Source organism: Scardinius erythrophthalmus (genome assembly GCF_964197995.2).
Source record: "Scardinius erythrophthalmus genome assembly, chromosome: 7".
Classification (NCBI taxonomy): domain Eukaryota; kingdom Metazoa; phylum Chordata; class Actinopteri; order Cypriniformes; family Leuciscidae; genus Scardinius; species Scardinius erythrophthalmus.
This window is the reverse complement of record NC_138227.1, coordinates 5,895,899-5,915,700: the sequence shown is the minus strand read 5'-3', so window position 1 is coordinate 5,915,700 and position 19,802 is coordinate 5,895,899.

The following is a 19,802-nucleotide window of genomic DNA, read 5'->3' as shown; positions in this document are numbered from 1 at the left end:
CAGTATACGCCAGCGCTATGGCGTCAACTATCCATCTGGATAGACTTTGTTTCGAAACAGCCATTCCTTTGGAACGTCCACTGAACGAGACAAAGAGCTGCTCTGTCTGTCTGAAGACAGCAGAGCGGGACATATAAGCTCTTAAAGCCCTAACAGGGCAAAGAAAACTCGAGTCCCCTTCCTCACTCGATGCCGGCAGGGCAGCCAGGGAAATGACCTGAGCCCGAAAAGGCGTGTTGAGGGATTTCGGCACATAGCCGTGCTTAGGTTTGAGTATGACTTTAGAGTCATTAGGACCAAACTCCAAGCACGCCGGGCTCACAGAGAGCGCGTGCAGGTCGCCTATGCGCTTCACTGAAGCGAGAGCCATCAAAAACACTGTTTTGAAAGACAAGTGTTTGAGGCTAATAGACTGGATAGGCTCGAAAGGGGCACCTTTCATGGCCGCCAGGACCGTAGAAAGGTCCCACAAAGGAACTGAAGGAGGTCTGGGCGGATTCAGTCTCCTAGCTCCCCTGAGGAAGCGGATGACTAAATCATTCCTTCCCAGCGACTGACCCAGCGTTGAACCAAAGAACGCTGAAATAGCCGCCACATACACTTTGAGCGTGGAAGGGGATCTGCCCTTATCCAACAGCTCTTGTAGGAAGGAGAAAACCTCCGTTACCTCACATTCGAGGGGTGAAATGCTCCGAGCTGTACACCAGCCGGAGAAAACCGACCACTTCGAAGCATAAAGCCGCCGTGTCGACGGCGCTCTAGCCTGAGTGATGGTATTCACGACTCCCTCTGTGAGACCAACGGGTATCCGTTGAGCACCCACACATGAAGGGACCACAGTTCCGGGTGTGGGTGCCAAATCGAGCCCCCGGCCTGCGAGAGGAGATCTCTCCTCAACGGCAGTGGCCATGGATCGATATCTGTCAACTGCATCAGAACTGGGAACCATATCTGGTTCTCCCAGAACGGAGCTACAAGCAGGACTGGGCATTTCGTTTCCCTGACCCGTTCCAGCACCTGTGGCAGGAGGGAGACGGGGGGAAAAGCGTATAACGGGCAGCGCGGCCACCTCCGGGACAGCGCGCTGTCGGTCTTTGAAAAGAACGCGGGGCAGTGCGCGTTTTCGCGGGACGCGAAAAGGTCCACCTCCGCTCTGCCTAATCTCTCCCACAACAGCCGGACTGTTTGTGGGTGTAGAGACCATTCGCCCGGGGGAACATTGTTCCTGGACAGTCTGTCTGGGCCCACATTCTGAAGCCCAGGTACATGCACTGCTCTCAGCGAGCGTAAGTTGTGCTGAGCCCATAATAGGAGGCGTTTCGCCAGCCTGTACAGGGATATGGACTTCAGACCGCCCTGGCGATTTATGTAGGACACCACAGCCATGTTGTCCGAACGGACTATGACGTGTTCGTCCTTGATGTGGGGACAAAAACGCGTCATCGCGTTGTGCACTGCCAGCATTTCTAGGCAGTTTATGTGTTGGAGCTTTTCTCGTTCCGACCACAGGCCGAAGAACGGTCTGCCCTCGAGCAGAGCTCCCCATCCCGAGGTGGATGCGTCTGTCGACACCATCCTCACTCTCGAGGAAGTCCCCAGGCTTACTCCTGATTGGTACCAGTCGTCCGCCGTCCAAGGCGCCAGGGCTGAAACACAGCTCTGATCGACCTTGAGGCGTAATCGACCGGTCGCCCACGCTCTGCGCGGTACCCGCGTTTTCAACCAGAACTGCAGCGGGCGCATGCGGAGCAGGCCCAGCCGGAGAACTGACGATGCTGAAGCCATGAGACCCAGCATCTTTTGAAACTTCCTGAGCGGGGTGACAGCGCCGCGGCGGAAAGACCTCGCCGCGCGCTGAATGATCAACACGCGCTGTGGTGACAGCCGCGCTGTCATAGACTGTGAGTCCAGAACGACGCCCAGAAACAAAATCGTTTGACTGGGGTTCAATGAACTCTTTGTCCAGTTGACTGTGATACCAAGATTCTCGAGGTGATCGAGTAAAATGGTTCTGTGCTCCACGAGCTGTGATCGTGATTGAGCTAGGATCAACCAGTCGTCCAAATAGTTCAGCACTCGCATGCCTCTGAGTCTGAGAGGAGCGAGCACTGCGTCCCTGCATTTCGTAAATGTACGAGGTGCTAGGGACAAGCCGAATGGCAGGACTGTATACTGGTATGTCTGACCCCCGAAGGCGAATCTCAAGTATCGCCTGTGGTGTGACGCTATCTGTATTTGAAAATACGCGTCCTTCAGATCTATCGACATGAACCAGTCTTCTCGGCGAACATCCGCGAGAATTTTGCTGGTTGTGAGCATTTTGAAACTGCGTTTCAATAATACTCTGTTCAGCCGTCTTAGATCCAGTATGGGTCTGATACCGCCGTCCTTTTTGGGGACTAGAAAGTATCTGCTGTATAGTCCCCCTTCGCTTAGAGCTGGGGGAACGCGCTCTATCGCCCTTTTGCTTATCAGTTTTGATATTTCGGCTCGAAGTAGGTGAGCTACTTCCAACGAAACCGTAGTTCCGACGCGCGCTGTGAAGCGGGGAGGGCGTCGACAAAACTGTAGCGAGAAGCCTCTCTTTATAATGCCTAGCACCCAGTCCAAAACCCCTGGAAGCGCTGCCCATGCTTCTGCATGGCTGGCTAAGGGCTGGATACGGAGCGCGCTCTGTTCGCCGTGCGACAGAGGCGCTTCGGGGGATAAAAACATAGGCATTATGCCTGTGGCATTTGAGGCGGGGCGCGCGCTTAATACAGCGGGCGGAACGCTCGTCCTCGACCTTACTACAGTGCTTAGCTGAGTGAGGGAGGACTGAGAAAGTCTCATAGGACTCATGTGAGCGAGTAGATGTGGGCTGGGAGCGGGCACATTTACTGCTTTGGGCGCGGTGTCTGCCTGAGCAGAGCGCGCGCTCACAGGTCTCGTTTTTACAGAGAGCCTGTGATCTGTTAGACATAGTGTTCGTGGGCACTGGGAAGCGGGCACTCTCACTATGTTGGAAGCACAATCGACCTGAGTCGATTTTATGTGCGCGAGCCCTAAGTGTAGGGCTGTGCTTATGTGTAGTGATGGGCACTGAGGAGTGGGCATCGAGACTACATTTATAGCACCATCGGCCGTGGCCGGGCAGAATGCCTGCGCTCGACCCCGCTGCGGTGTTTAACCGAGCAAGGGAGGGCTGGGCGAGTCCCGTAGGACATATAATGACCGTTAGTAAGTGTGGGCGCGGGAGAGCGGGCACAATTACTGCAATGAGTGCACTGTCTGCCTGAGCAGTGTGAATGCACAGGTTTCGTCTTTACAGAAACCACAAGGCATGCAGAACATAGTATTTGTGGGCACTAGGCAGTGGGCACGTTCACTATGTTGTGTGCGTGATCGACCCGAGTCGAATATATGAGCGCGGGCCCTGTGTGAAGGGCTGTGCTAATGTGTAGGGATGGGCACAAGCAGTGGGCATCTTCTGTACACATATAGCATCATCGGCCATGGCCGGGACTTCGCTCGTGGGCTGTAAAACAAACACTTCTGCAGTTGCCTCTCGGGGAACAAACAGAGTGATTTGCATTCGGCGGCATAAATATTTTCTGCCGGCAGACCCGGGATTCGAACTCGGATCCTCTGCGCGGGAGCCTAATAATCTACCACTGGACCACAGTGAAGATACATAGACAAAGTCAGCGCGAGTATTATCCACACTGGCGTTTGCTTGCAGGCATGTACCACGTGCTCGTGGGCTGCGAAAACAAACACTTCTGCAGTTGCCTCTCGGGGAACAAACAGAGTGATTTGCATTCGGCGGCAAAATATTTTCTGCCGGCAGACCCGGGATTCGAACTCGGGTCCCCCGCGCGAGAGTCTAATAATCTACCACTGGACCACAGTGAAGATACATAGACAAAGTCAGCGCGAGTATTATCCACACTGGCGTTTGCTTGCAGGCATGCGAGTAAGCACGACATGCAATACTAACATTTTCAGACGCCTGAAATATGCCAGAATGTGAGAAGAGTGGATATCGCCCGGTTTCAGCGGGGCTGAAAACACTCCATTCCCCCTTCGCCAGTGACGCACGGGAACCGTAGAAACGGCGTTCGGTTGCAGGCAAGCGGGTACTACGCGCTCGCTGGCTGCAAAATGCATCTCCGAAGTCGCCTTCAGGGGACTGACAGAGCGAAGCATTGGCGGCATAAAAATATATATGCCGCTAGACCGGGATTAGAACTCCGGTCTCCCATGCGGAAAACCTATAACTCCACCACTGAGCCACAGGGGGATGTAGGCTTTGAATGTGAGAAGAGTGGATATCGCCCAGTTTCAGCGGGGCTGAAAACACTCCATTCTCCTTTCGCCAGTGACGCACGGGAACCGTAGAAACGGTGTTCGGTTGCAGGCAAGCGGGTACCACGCGCTCGCTGGCTGCAAAATGCATCTCTGCAGTCGCCTTCAGGGGACTGACAGAGTGAAGCATTGGCGGCAAAGGCGGCGTCAACATGTATTCTTCGGCGTTTGCTGGCAGGCAAGCGTGCTATAACAGACTCACTTGCTGCAATAATATTTCCAGTCGCCGAACAGGGAACTGAGAAATATGAGAGAAAAGAGGTGAGACCGACCAATGGTGGGACTGAGAACACTCTTTTCTCCTTCGCCGGTGAATGACGCGCGCGGAGGCAGGGTAGCTTTTCTTGTAACGTAAAGAAAAACTAATCCCGCCGTCCGCTTCCAGGAAGGGCAGCCTCGGAAGGATGCCTGGCGAGTCCTCAGAGTCACCGTAGGCAATTGGCTCGGAGTAAGGGCATTTCGCCGTCAGCGAGCGCGAGCGCTGCATGAGAAGGCGTCTTGAAAAAGACGCAGCTCTTTTAGGGGTGAGTGTTGCAGCGAACACACACACACACACACACACAGAAAACAGAGCAATATAGCAATAAAGGATATAGGCGTCGGAAAGCGCAGCAGGTACGGCTGTAGAAGGCGGCGTTGGCCAGCGGCTTCGAGGGCTCGTCCCGCTGAAGTGCTTGCTTCGAACGACGCTTGCTTCCGTGATCCAGCGATGCGTGCGCTTCGCTGAAGAGATTAAAATCAAGTGAGTCAGCCTTCTCGAGCTCCTTTTATAGAGGTAAGCCACGCCCGTTTCGGCGGGAAGTGGCGAGGAGGGCGCGAAGCGCCCTCATTGGCCTGATGCCATCTCAGGCCTCGCTCGATAGGCTTAAGCAGTTGCCGCAGAGCAGCCAATGAGCGAGCAAGCCGTCTCACCATAGCTGTCTGCTGCTGCCGCAACGCGTTTTACATATATGAAAATTAAAGGATAATTTTTTGCTTCAGTGTTTCGTGAAAAGAGACTTTTCCCGTAGCGTTTTGATAAAACGCAGTACGAGAGGACTCTCGTAAGAGAACCTTAAGACACACATGAGAATTCACTCTGGAGAGAAACCGTATACATGCACTCAGTGTGGAAAGAGTTTTTCTCATTCATCAACTCTCAGTTATCATCTGCGTGTTCACTCTGGAGAAAAACCATTTAACTGTGATCAGTGTGGTAAAGATTTTATTTCATTATCAAATCTAAAAACACACCTGAAACTTCATTCAGATGAGAGGCCTTATGTGTGTTCTCTCTGTGGAAAGAGTTTTTCAAGGCTGGACAGGTTTAAACTGCACCAAAAAACACACAATGAAGTGAGAGATCATGTGTGTTGTGACTGTGGGAAGAGATTCACTAGAGCTGACAGTCTGAAAAGTCATCAAAGAACTCACACTGGAGAAAAACTTTACAATTATTCATATTGTGACAAGAGTTTCACTCAGTCTGGATCTCTGAAATCACACGAGCGAGTTCATACTGGAGAGAAGCCGTACGACTGTACTCAGTGTGAGAAGAGTTTCACCACATCAAGTAATCTAGTGAAGCATATTAGAAAGCATTGTTCTGTGTCACAGTGAGCAAATGTTTTGTTAGATTCACATAAAGTAAATGTGTAGTTAACTAATAAACTAGTGTTTCTGTGAAATGCCACAAGATTTGTGTTTTATATGTTAGAGAACAAGAAAGACAATTATTGAAAATGATTTTGATTGAACGCTTACTCAAAGAAATACCAAAATTAAAAGAGACTGGAAACAAATGTAGAAAAACAACAATCCATTATTTGTTAATATATGAAACAATTCCCTGAAGTTGAACAGTTTTTTTTTTTTACTTTTGTTTTACATAATCACCGATCCGCTGGTTTCCACCTTGGCGATCCTCAATAAAGACAGTACACCTCACCAGCTACAGATTAAACACGCAAGAGCCTCAATTCTCCATCTTAGACAGACCCAAAACGGACAGCACTGGACGGATCTCAGATTACAAGGAAAACTTGCATTACTCCAATTTGCCGACCATTCAGTGTCTCATTCAGTCCTGACAAACCCCTCAATCTCAGATGACAATCTAATATTCATGATTAAAGCAAGACTACAGTGTCTACCAACGAATAAAATTTGGCAATATGGTATCCATCAAAGCATGAACCCTATTGTATATTACATCCAACTCAGCAGGAAAATGAAACGGTTGCTCACATACTAAACGGATGCCATGTGACTACAGTGGCTCAATCTTAAGTTTATAAAGCGACGAGAATACTTTTTGTGCGCAAAAAAAAATAAAAAAAATAACGACTTTATTCCACTATTCATGTCCTTCTATCTGGGCCTCGAGTTAGTTCACGTAGTATAACTGCGTAGTGCATCTGGGTTGTACGTCACACATAGGCTCACTATTGGCCGACGCTGGTCATGTGTGTGATGCGTGTGACATACAACACAGAAGCGCTGCGCAGTTATACTACGTGAACTCACTCGAGGCCCAGAGAGAAGGAAATGAATAGTGGAATAAAGTTCGTTAAATTTTTGGAACGACATGAGGGTGAGTCATTAATGACATCCTTTAAATTTTTGGGTGAACTAACCCTTTAACCATTTAAAATAGGTCATTTATGTAGAAGAAATGTGAAGAAATTTTTTAATTTGGAGCTTTCTAGACTGAGAAAAGCCAGAAAATTTATTTTTGGCTCATGTGGATGAAAGACAACAACTCCCAGAATGCACTTGCTTCGCTGCCCTAGGAGGCCACGCCTACTGGTAAGAGAGCGCAGTTTAAAACAAGGTTAGGCTACCAGTGAGTTTCCGTGACGAGTCTGCCTGGGATTTCGGGATCACCCAGAATGTCCGGGATTCGGCTCACGCAGAACTCATTCTAACAACTTAATGTTTTAATATGTTTCAGACCCAGTGGAAGTGAAAGAGCCGAGGCAAGAAATTAAAGCTTTAGCATAAGTTATGTCGGGAAGACTCAATTACTACCTCACCTATTGCCTTCACTTCTATCCAATCATATTTTATGCTCACTGTATAAAATCTCGATACTTACACATGTTTGAGTTCGCAGATACTGAAGCGACGATTACCCCCATCCTCCCCTCCACCACCAGGATGGTCCTGTCCATACCTCCCGGGGGGGGTCGGCTGCGCCCCTGCCTTCGTCTTCAGGCAGGAATTGCAGATCCGATACCCTCGGATTATGCACTACGGACGGGGCCTATGCCAAATTACTTTGTATATTATCAGCTTGCTGAGCTGTCAATACATGTACGGTTTATTGAAATAATTCTCCTGAATCTTTCTGGTAGAACTGAAGTTAAAGGTGATGATGCTGTAGTTTGTTTCAGCCTGTTGACACCAATAAAATGAGCTTAATGTGCCAATTTACAGAAGATCTCAGACATCACCATAATGAATGAGCTGAAAACAGGGAACTTTTGGAGACAAAGAGGTTTTTCAGCAGCAGTTTAACATGATGGCCCTGTACTTTTTAAATGCAGATTGGATAAAAACACAGTGATCACAGTTCACACCTGCAGTGAAGCCCCTCCCACAACAATTCACCAATAAATACTGGGAATATTCCCATCATCCTACAAGAGAAGGACAAACTCCAGGAGTAGCAGCTGAAATCTGTGTGACTGTTAAAGATGGAGTTTATTAAAGAGGAGATTGAAGACATGAGGGATCCAGAACCATCCAGAATAAAACATGAAGATACTGAGGAACAAATAGGTTGGTGTCCATTCTTGATTCTTCATTGTTGACTGCTTTGGTAGATGTGAATTAATAAGCTGTATATGGATGATAACGATGGAGATATGCATCTGAATTATCATAACCTTGTATAGCAGTTGTCAAACATATTTTACTATATTAAAAAGTGAATTATGGAACAAAAAGTGAAAGATCTGATCTCTGTAGCTTTCTGCTATTAAATCAGGGTTCAATTGAACAGATTCTAACTGTATTTCTGTGTATTTTAGACCAGGTGAGAGTGAAAGAGCAAAGACAAGAACTGAATGAAGAGGAGGAGGAACATCGTAACTTTACAATTCAAAGAACAAAAGCCAAAAAGATGCACTCCTGCACTCAGTGTGGAAAGAGTTTCTCACATAAGGGAAACCTTAACAAACACATGAGAATTCACACTGGAGAGAAACCGTATACATGCACTCAGTGTGGAAAGAGTTTCAGAGATTCAACATGTCTCAGGTATCATCTGCGTATTCACTCTGGAGAAAAACCATTTAACTGTGATCAGTGTGGTAAAGATTTTATTTCATCATCAAATCTAAAACTACACCTGATAGTGCATTCAGATGAGAGGCCTTATGTGTGTTCTCTCTGTGGAAAGAGTTTTTCAAGACTGGACGGTTTTAAAAAGCACCAGAAAACACATGATGAAGTGAGAGATCATGTGTGCTTTGACTGTGGGAAGAGATTCACTAGAGCTGACAGTCTGAAAAGTCATCAAAGAATTCATACTGGAGAAAAACTTTACAATTGCTCATATTGTGACAAGAGTTTCACTTTTTCTGGAAACCTGAAATCACACGAGCGAGTTCATACTGGAGAGAAGCCGTACGACTGTACTCAGTGTGAGAAGAGTTTCACCACATCAAGTAATCTAGTGAATCATATTAGAAAGCATTGTTCTGTGTCACAGTGAGCAAATGTTTTGTTAGATTCACATAAAGTAAATGTGTAGTTAGTTAACTAATAAACTAGTGTTGCTGTAAAATGCCACAAGATTTGTGTTTTATAGAGAACAAGAAAGAAAATTATTGAAAATTATTTTGATTGAACGCTTACTCAAAGAAATACCAAAATTAAAAGAGACTGGAAACAAATGTAGAAAAACAACAATCAGTTATTTGTTAATACTTTTAGTTACATAAAGCCTATTACATAAACAGGTGTATATACAATAACGAACATCTGTACAATAACTCTGTACAATAACAACAAATAAAATGACCATTTCACTGACAATGTGTGATTTTGTGAGTTAAAGGTTTCTACAGATCCAATAATTAACCCCCTGAGGTCGACGGTATCGCCGGCGATACCAGCTCGCTTTTTTTCAGTTCAGTTCAAAAGAAATTAATTTTGCTCTGTGGACTTTGATATTACAAGCAAGTTTTATACATCAATCGATTCTGTTAAATGTGTATTATTTTTGTGTATACTCACAATAAAAACAAAGTGTTGTGCTTTTTGCCAAATAAAGAAAAATAAACGTGATGCGAGTTCTGCCTTCTATCTGTCAGTGTAGTCCATTCTGAAACGCGTCCGAAAATGAACAATAACTCAACGAATACTCAGTCAAACAGGCAAACAGACATACAGGCATGAAGCTTGAATTCTCTTTTCTTAAATGAAGTAATTTATATAAAAAACAAATATTCTCATCTTGTGAAATCTGTATTAAAAGAGAGCGATTCCAGTCGACCTCATTACAACTAATTCAAATGTAATGTGACTCCGCCTATACGGAGAGTGCGCGCTATTCAAACGCAAATGAATGAGGCAATCCACGCAATCCTGTGAACGCCCCCATATCAGCTCGAGAAACACAAGTTTATTCAGATCATTACTTTAACACCGTCTCGTAGCGCTGTGAGGAATAACAATAATGAAAAAAGTACCTCAGAAGTGCGGGTATATCGAGGAGCGAGCTGAGGAATACTGTAAGTTTTTTTTTCTTCTCACGTGAATCGGGTTTCTGTTTATGAATGAATGAACGGCAGAGATGCGCGCTGTTTACCACAGCTCGCAAAAAGACAGTTTAAATTTAAATTGCGTCTCTGTGTGAATGAATGATGATGTTTTAGCAAACTGTATTGCCGTACTGAGTTGAGTAAAAATCGACAGAAATATGTTGAAATAAAATGTAGGCTATTTGTATAAGCAACGTTTTAAACTGAAAATTAACATTTATATGCCCTAATATTTCATAAAAACAACGTTACAGTCAGGCGTTTCTGTTTGTGTATGAATGTTTCGGTTTTAGCAAACTGTATTGCTACACTCAGTAAATATCGACTAAAATATGTTGAAATAAAATGTATTTGTATAAGCAACGTATTAAACTGCAAATTAACATTTATATAATAAAAATGAAAGACCTATGTTACAGACATATGAAAGACAACATTTCGTTGATTAGTTTTGGATAGATTATACATTTTTAATGTAAAATATCTGCCACCTCAAATAAGCTTTCAAATAAGTTTGCCAATATTTGCTTATGTTAAATATAATATGTTTTGTCAAAAATAAAGTTATCAAATAATCAATCAAATCCTTTACTTTGAAATATGTATGATAAAATGTATACTTTAGTTTTTACAAAGAAAGATTACACTTGAATTGTTGTAATTGTAACCTTTTTAATAAAAAAATATATTTACAAGGTAGATGTAAACAAACTATTAAAAGGTAAATATAAGCCTTTTCTTTAAATAACTTTTATTGTGTTTTATTATTGACAAATTTGGGGAGAGGATAAATATTCCAAAACTGAAAATACAGTATGAGAATTAACTGCACAATTACTAGACATGTTTTCCTTGGATATTATAGGCCAAATTGCAAGCACAATATGTGGAAAAATAAAAAAGAATTGAGATGCTTCCAACTGTTGCTCTTGCATTCTTGTGGCTCAGTGACTCACCTGAATGAATGGCTAATTAAGTATGCAGGCCCCATTGTCTCCTCAGGTGTGAACCACTAAATATGCATGATCGTTGACGCCCACTCCGCATATTGCCTTTCCAAACAGAAAGTGCTTTGCAAAATTCAAATCAATGTATTGTGTTATGTGAATGATATGGCAGGGTGATTTCCACTTCATTTTGAAGAAAAAACACTAGGCAATGACATATTTTAGACAAAAGTCTTATTGGCACATATTTAGAATGTGTTTTATGGCCTTATTTCAGAAACTTTAGTTTTTAGTTTTTTCAATAACCATGCATAAACATTATTCTCTCAAAAATGCAGACATGTACATTCTTGTTGCTCACATTTCATGGTAGCCCTGTTTGTGCTAAATAGTGTGTACTTTTTTTTGCCATTAATATGTTTATAAGCAACTGAAAAAAGCAAAAATGTCAGGGCATGTCAGAACATCTCAAGGACCCCAAAAACACCTTAGACCCCAGAGGGTTAAAATAAACTGTGAGATTCAGATAAAGCAAACGTATAAATGAAATAAACTTTAGTTCTGTGACATTTGTTTTGTGGAAGTTGTTTTTGAGTTGTAACTTTCTGACTTGTCATTTAGCTGTCAGTGTAAGGCAGTTCTTTGTCTCTAGTAAAGCAATAGAAATGTCCTGTGGCCTGTTGCACAAAGCCGGTTTCATTTGCTAACAGGTAAAGTTCGAGATTAGTTTGAGCAAACTGGCTTTTAGGGCTCAGGAAAGTGGATTGGTTTTTATTTGTGTTCATCATCATGGTAACTTACGCTACACGGCTAAGCTGCTCCGGAGCAGGTTTTATTCTGGGTTAGAGATCGCAGACCAAAACTGGACCAATCAGTGCAGTGACATGTATCTGATACAATAAAGCCACTCCCCCTGTATCTCTCACTCCAAATCAAAGCAGTTTATAGTGTGAAACAAACTTTAGAGACCAAATTGTCCATCTTTTGCTGCTATTTTTTTTATATTGTTGTCACAGTAAGGCAGTTGATCGATTGACTGCTGTTGATCGATTGCTCCTGTCTGCCTCGCTGCCTGCTGTGAGTGTGTTTGTTTGATTCGGTGCGGTAAGCTCCGTCTTAGCCTTATATTTCTGTTTTGAACCATCATTTTACTACCATTTCTAGTTGTTTATACTACTACATTTTACCCAACATCTCAGATTAACCTGACATCGCTAGCTTTTGTTATTAGTACTACTAGCACAAAACGCTAATTCGCTAGCCTGTTAACACGCCACCCGTGCGCTCAGCTATTTTATTTATTTATTTTTCTCTCGCGCGTCCGCGCCTTTGAGTTCATAAAAAGCTCAGGTGAGTAAGAATCCCTCAACAAACACGGTGAGTAATGTCTTGTCCTGTTATTGTCACTTGCACTTCATGTCACATGTTTAGTATAGGCTTCTCTGTCGACAATATAGGATTTATATGTGATAAATGTAAGGAGACAGTTAGGTTAAGAGAAGATTTCAGAATTAGAAACACGCATCCAAACTTTAATTGAGGATAGTAAGAGTGCTAGTGCTTTAGATGTTTTGGATGCGCAAAGAATAGTGACCACTTTACATGGCGTGGTTCCGGCTGAAGTAGAGCCCGTGCAGCCGGGCAAATGGGTGACAGTGAGGGATCGCTCTAGTCGCGGATCTAAAAACCACTCTTCCGTTCCGATTACCATAACAAATCGATTTGCCCCGCTCAGTGAAACACCCACTGAGAATGATTGTGCCCTAGTTATTGGCGATTCTATCACACGGAACGTGAAAATAGAGACACCAACCACCATAGTCACATGTTTGCCGGGAGCCAGAGCGCCTGACATCAAAGCAAATTTAAAAGTGCTGGCTAATGCTAATCGTAAATTCTCTAAGATCATTATTCATGTCGGCACTAATGATGTTCGACTCCGCCAGTCGGAGATCACCAAAATTAATATTAAAGAGGTGTGTGAACTTGCAAGTACGATGTCAAGGACTGTAATTTGCTCTGGCCCCCTTCCTGTTCGCAGGAGTGATGAGATAGTTAGTAGATTATGTTCGCTTAACGGTTGGCTGTCTCGGTGGTGTCCGCTTACAGTTTTTTTCAGTCGCTAACAAGCGTTTGTCCAATCAGTTGTCACATTTTCAAAACTCTAAACACAATTAGCACAGCATCGGTCTTTTGTGGCCATACCATTCACACATTTCTTGTCGTTTTCACACAATATGCAGTCAGTGAACACATTTCCACAATGCTTACATTGTCTTAACAGACAAGCTATACCTCTCAACAAAATGATGGATTGTTTTTGTAGTATTTACAAATGTTAACACACAACATCCCACAATAGCAAAAACAATATTCCAAACCTTAGATACAGTATGGACTGCATTTATTTATTTACCATTTACATGAAACTTTTACCATTTTTGTAAATTTCATGATTTTAGCAAAATGTGATTTTGATTGCTAGCAAAATGTGTTGCTTTTGAACAATGTCATGAAGAAACAAGCTTTTCTTTCTGGAGTAATGCTGCTGAAAATTCAGCTTTTCATCACAGGAATAAATAACATTTTACACAATTTATTACATGACATACATATTTTTAAACATAAATCAGTTATTTCAAATTGTACTACAGTAATATTTCACAATATGAAAGTTTATAAAATCCTCTGCTTCTGCAATGATATCAGTTCAAAAACAATATATCAGTGAGAGAGTCAAGGAGCTACAACGACAATATGTCCAGGTATAGTGTAGTATATTCAATTCAATGTCCAGTTCTATAAGCTTTGCACTTTGCAAGTAGGTAACCTACACAACAATAGGTTACAGTACAGTATAGTATACAGTAAATGACATGATTTACATAAACTTTGTTTTGAGAATTATGGAATTGGAGGCCAACAGGCCCCTCATGAATTCATATACATAGATGAGGCAGGATTCAATCTGGCCAAAAGGCGTTGACCTGGACAAAATGTAATGTGGAGGTGGAAGGTTTATGACCATCAGCCACATGAGCAGATGTCCCTCCTTGAAGTCATGGATGCTGGCTCCAAGGGTGGATCCGACATACCAAGCAGTTTTATCCCAGGTGCATCGCCTTGGATGATATCAGATGTGATCTTGATGAAAACATGTGGCCTAACCCTGAAGATCGCAGAGATTAGATACAGTAATTTTATGGGTTTTTTTTGCTGTTGTTTTTTTGTTCAGAATGCTCTTGTGTGTTTCATGGATATTTTGTTCACTGTAAGCAACTGTAAAACTTTTTCTGTTCTATCAAACCATGTTTCTACTGTACCTCCTGTAGTAAACAGTAAAGGAATAAAAACTGATTTGCTTTTTACTGGAATGCTTATGAATGTGAAAGTACTGTACATGTGGACAGTTCCCAACCAAGAATTTAGTGTAAAATGGTGGATTACACGTTTTGCATGCAAATACCTGTAAAACTGAAACATAAAAGTCTATGCAGTTTTAGTAATGTCAACAATAGCCAGGATTTTGAAACCTGATGTACTTTGATTGACTGCATGAACCTTGTGAAGTGAAAACAAGTGTTATTCTTTGACAGAAAAATTTAATTTTGAGTCAGATTTCCAGTGTTTTGGTAAAGTTAGTGTGTGCGCAGAGAAACATGTTTTCTGTTTTGAAATGAAGAGTTAGTATATATTTAACAAAATGTGTTTTTGAGAAGACAATTAACCATTTGGCCAATTGTGTTTTGTAGGTGTGAGTCTGTGTTAAGAGTTTAGAAAAAGTATCTTAAGTATGGGTAAGCGCTTGTTAGCGATTGAAAAAAACTGTAATAATATAGAATTCATAGACAATTGGAAAAGTTTTTGGGGCAGACCTGACCTGTTGAAAAGAGATGGTATTCATCCCTCCTGGGATGGTGCTGCTCTTCTCTCTAGTAATATGGCTCATAGTCTTAGAGCTCAAACATGACAATCTGGGGCTCAGGTCAGGAAGCAGACAGACTGGCTTAACCGACTGTCTGCTAGCGGCCTCGCATCACCAAGGTCAGATAAATCCCATCACATAGAGCCTCTTTCACCTAGCTATCATTATATAGAGACTGTGTCTGTTCCCCGAATTTGGAAATCCAAAAAACGTTTAAACCCAACTAAGGTTAAAAATTTAATTGACGTTCAACAAATAAAAAACAGCTATAATACAGATGAGCAAATGTTAAAGCTTGGGTTGCTGAATATTCGATCGCTTACTTCAAAAGCACTCGTTGTTAACGATATGATTTCAGATAATAACCTAGGTATTATCACACTAGATGTGCTGTGTTTGACAGAAACTTGGCTAAAACCAAACGATTACATTACTTTAAATGAATCAACCCCGCAAGATTACTGTTATAAACATGAGCCTCGTCTGAAACGCAAAGGGGGTGGTGTTGCTGTAATTTATAGTTATAGTTTCAAAACCACTAAGAAATCAAGTTTTAAATATAATTCTTTTGAAGCATTGGTGCTTAATGTAAAAATATATAGTGTAAACGATAAATCACGTTTGAGATTTGTGCTGGCTACTGTATACAGGCCACCAGGGCACCATACAGACTTTATCAAAGAATTTGCGGACTTTCTATCAGAATTAATATTGACTGCAGATAAAGTACTAATTGTTGGTGATTTTAATATACATATCGATAATGAAAAAGATGCATTGGGATTGGCATTTAAAGACATTGTAAATTCAATTGGAGTTAGACAACACGTGTCAGGACCTACTCATCGTCGTAATCATACTCTAGATCTAATATTATCACACGGAATAGATGTGGATGCCGTTGAAATTCTGCAGCAGAGCGATGACATCTCAGATCATTACCTAGTCTTGTGTAATTTGCATTTAGCCAAGGCTGCAAAGCCGACTCCGTGTTACAAATATGTTAGACCTATCACTTCTGCTACTAAAGATTGCTTCATTAATAATCTTCCTAATCAGTTTCATCATCTCAGCATCTCAGATAGCTTAGAAGAACTAGATATTACAACAGAAACGTTTATCTCTCTCTTTTTCCAGCACTTTAGACACAGTTGCTCCGTTGCGCTTAAAGAAGATTAAAGAAAATAGTCCAACGCCGTGGTACAACGAGCACACTCGGGCCCTTAAGAGAGCAGCCAGAAAAATGGAGCGCAACTGGAAGAAAACAAAACTAGAGGTATTTCACATTTCATGGAAAGAGAGCTCGATTGCTTACAGAGAGGCTTTAAAAGCTGCTAGATCTGCTTATTTTTCAACCCTATTAGAAGAAAATAAACATAATCCTAGGTATTTATTTGAAACGGTGGCTAAACTAACGAAAAATAAAGCTTCAAGCACCGAAGTTTCCAAGCAACACAGCAGTAATGATTTTATGAACTTCTTCACTTATAAGATTGATAATATCAGGGACAAAATTATAACTATGCAACCGTCTACTACAGTATCACATCAGGCAGTGCATTGTAGCCTCCCTGAGGAAAAATTTGATTCATTCGTTGCTATAGGAGAGGAAGAATTTACTAAACTCATTGAATCATCTAAATCTACAACATGTATGTTAGACCCTATACCGACTAAGCTACTGAAAGAAATACTTCCAGAGGTCATAGATCCTCTTCTTAATATCATTAATTCGTCTTTGTCTCTAGGATACGTACCAAAAAACTTTAAGCTGGCTATGATTAAACCGCTTGTTAAAAAAACGCAACTTGATCCTTCAGAATTAGTCAATTACAGGCCGATCTCGAATCTACCTTTTCTGTTAAAGATATTAGAAAAGGCAGTATCCTCACAAATGTGTTCCTTTCTTAAAAGAAATGATATCTGCGAGGATTTCCAGTCAGGATTTAGACCGTACCATAGTACCGAAACAGCTCTCGTTAGAGTCACAAATGATTTGCTCTTATCATCCGATCGTGGTTGTATCTCTCTATTAGTGTTACTCGATCTTAGTGCTGCATTTGACACCATCGACCACAGCGTTCTTTTAAATAGATTAGAACATTATGTTGGCATTACGGGAAATGCACTAGCATGGTTTAAATCAGGGGTCACCAAACTAAGGCCCGCGGGCCGACTCAGGCCCGCCACCCCCCTTTGACTGGCCCCCCAGCCCCTCTGCCCCCCACTACTTGAACCGGCCCTATGAGGCAATCCCCAAAAGTCGTCATGGACGGTACGTCATGGTACGGGCGTCACAGTTTGGTGCATACATTTACACGGAGAATACACGGTATAAAAATAAATAAAACTTGCGTGCAATTTAATTAATGTAATGCGGAACTACTGTTAGATACGCGGATTCTTAGGGACACTTAATCTGTAGCTCTGCCTTAGCTCTGAAGCTCTGAAGCAGGCTGCGGTGTAAAGTTTGCAATGCTGGAATATGTTGAGAGAGAGGTGTGGGCGCGATCGAAAAGTCGTAAAGTGTTTACTTATATGTGTGTGTGTGTGTGGCGCGGCCGCGATCTAACAGTGGAAACATAAAAACATACTCCGTCATTTAGTTTATGCAGGACATCATTCAAACTGCAAAGTGTTTAAGTTACTGTTAATTACATTTTTAAGGAAAACAAATATATTAATCTGAAATGTAGCAGATTAATTTTCAATTAATTCAGGTACAATTACCAAACATATCAAGGTATTTTTATTAATTGAATTAATGAACTAATTATATAAAACTATTGTCAGTGAGTGCACTACAAATAAACTGGTTCTATGCCTTTACTTTATTAATAAAACTTATTTAAAAAAAAATACAAGGCTTAAGACATTTATTTTTCTTTTGGTGGTCCAGCCTGAGACATGCACAAGCCTTCTGCATTTTTGTTTTGCTTTTCCCTTTATTGTACCCAACCGTGATGTCTGAACCGAGGTATGAACCGAACCGTGACTTCTGTGTACCGTTCCACCCCTAAAAGAGAGTGCAGAGTTTTCAAAGAACAGTGGACCAACGATTATTTGTGAAGAATAACTTTAAATAAAACAAAGTGTGAAGACTCGATTACAACTTTTGCAAACCACTAGTAAAGATAAACAAATATGTGCCAGGAATCAAGTGTTGATATAGTAGTGTGGATATAGTAGTGGGGATGGCTGTGCCAGGCTAGTAATCTCTACTACACAATGAGGCCTGCTGGTGGTCATTTTGGTCTGGGTCATACAATTCTATGTTATATAGCTGACCCGGCCCCGGCCCCCCATCACAGTCGGGAACGATAATGTGGCCCCCAGAGAAAAAAGTTTGGTGACCCCTGGTTTAAATCATACTTATCTGACCGTTATCAGTTTGTAGCAGTAAATGAAGAGATGTCTAATCTATTACAAGTTCAGTATGGCGTACCACAAGGCTCAGTACTAGGACCGCTGCTGTTCACTCTGTACATGCTACCCTTAGGAGATATCATTAGGAAACATGGCATTAGCTTTCACTGTTATGCCGATGATACTCAGCTCTATAGTTCGTCAAAACCTAACGAAACTTATCAATTCACAAAATTAACGGAATGCATAGCGGATATAAAAAATTGGATGACTTGTAATTTCCTACTTCTAAATTCTGAAAAAACAGAGTTTCTAATTATTGGACAAAAAACTTCCTCACGTAATAATCTAGAATACTGTCTAACACTTGATGGCTGCTCTCTTAAGTCTTCGTCGTCATGAACCTGGGTGTGCTCTTTGATACCAATCTTTCATTTGAAAGTCACGTGTCCAGTATATGTAAAACTGCATTTTTCCATCTTAAAAATATATCTAAATTACGCCATATGCTCTCATTGACAAATGCGGAACAATTGGTTCATGCGTTCATGACCTCAAGGCTAGATTATTGTAATGCTCTACTGGGTGGTTGCCCTGCACGCTTAATAAACAAACTACAGCTGGTTCAAAACGCAGCAGCTCGAGTTCTTACCAGAACCAGGAAGTATGACCATATTAGCCCAGTTCTGTCAAAACTGCACTGGCTCCCTATTAAACATCGCATCAATTTTAAAATATTGCTGATTACTTACAAAGCACTGAATGGTTTAGCTCCGCAGTACTTGAGCGAGCTCTTAACGCATTATAGTCCGTCACGTCTATTACGATCTCAAAATTCCGGCCAGTTGATAATACCTAGAATATCAAAATCGACTGCTGGCGGTAGATCCTTTTCCTATTTAGCACCAAAACTCTGGAACAGTCTTTTGACCTAGCTTTCACATAATACATTATAGACTTCTATAATTTAATGTTAGGCTGCATAGATTAGGTCAGCCGGAACCGGGAACACTTCCCAAAAATCCTGATGTACTCGTTACATCATGAGAAGAATGGCATCTACGCTAATTTTAGTGTCTGTGTTTATCCCGAGGTTTTTCCTGCAGCCTGCCGGATCCAGGCCGTATCCAGATCTGACGAAGGACCTTCGCCTGGACCGATGACAACGCAGTGCTGAAGTGCCAACTAGTCTCTCCCTATGGAGGATCCCACTACCACTCTACAGATAAGGCGTTGTCGGGAAAATTCGTCTCGCGGTCCTACCCCAAAGCAACAAATAAAATAAAATTCCTTATCAAATTCCTTATCAAAATTTATAAGGAAAGACAAGTATTTTGTTTAGGCTTGGCTTGTAGGGAATTCCAAACCTGCGTATATTTAAACGCACATAACTATAGAACCCATTCTAAATGCGCATGTGAACGCCATCAGCGTTTCTCACAGGTTCGCGTTTAAAGTCTGTGTAGA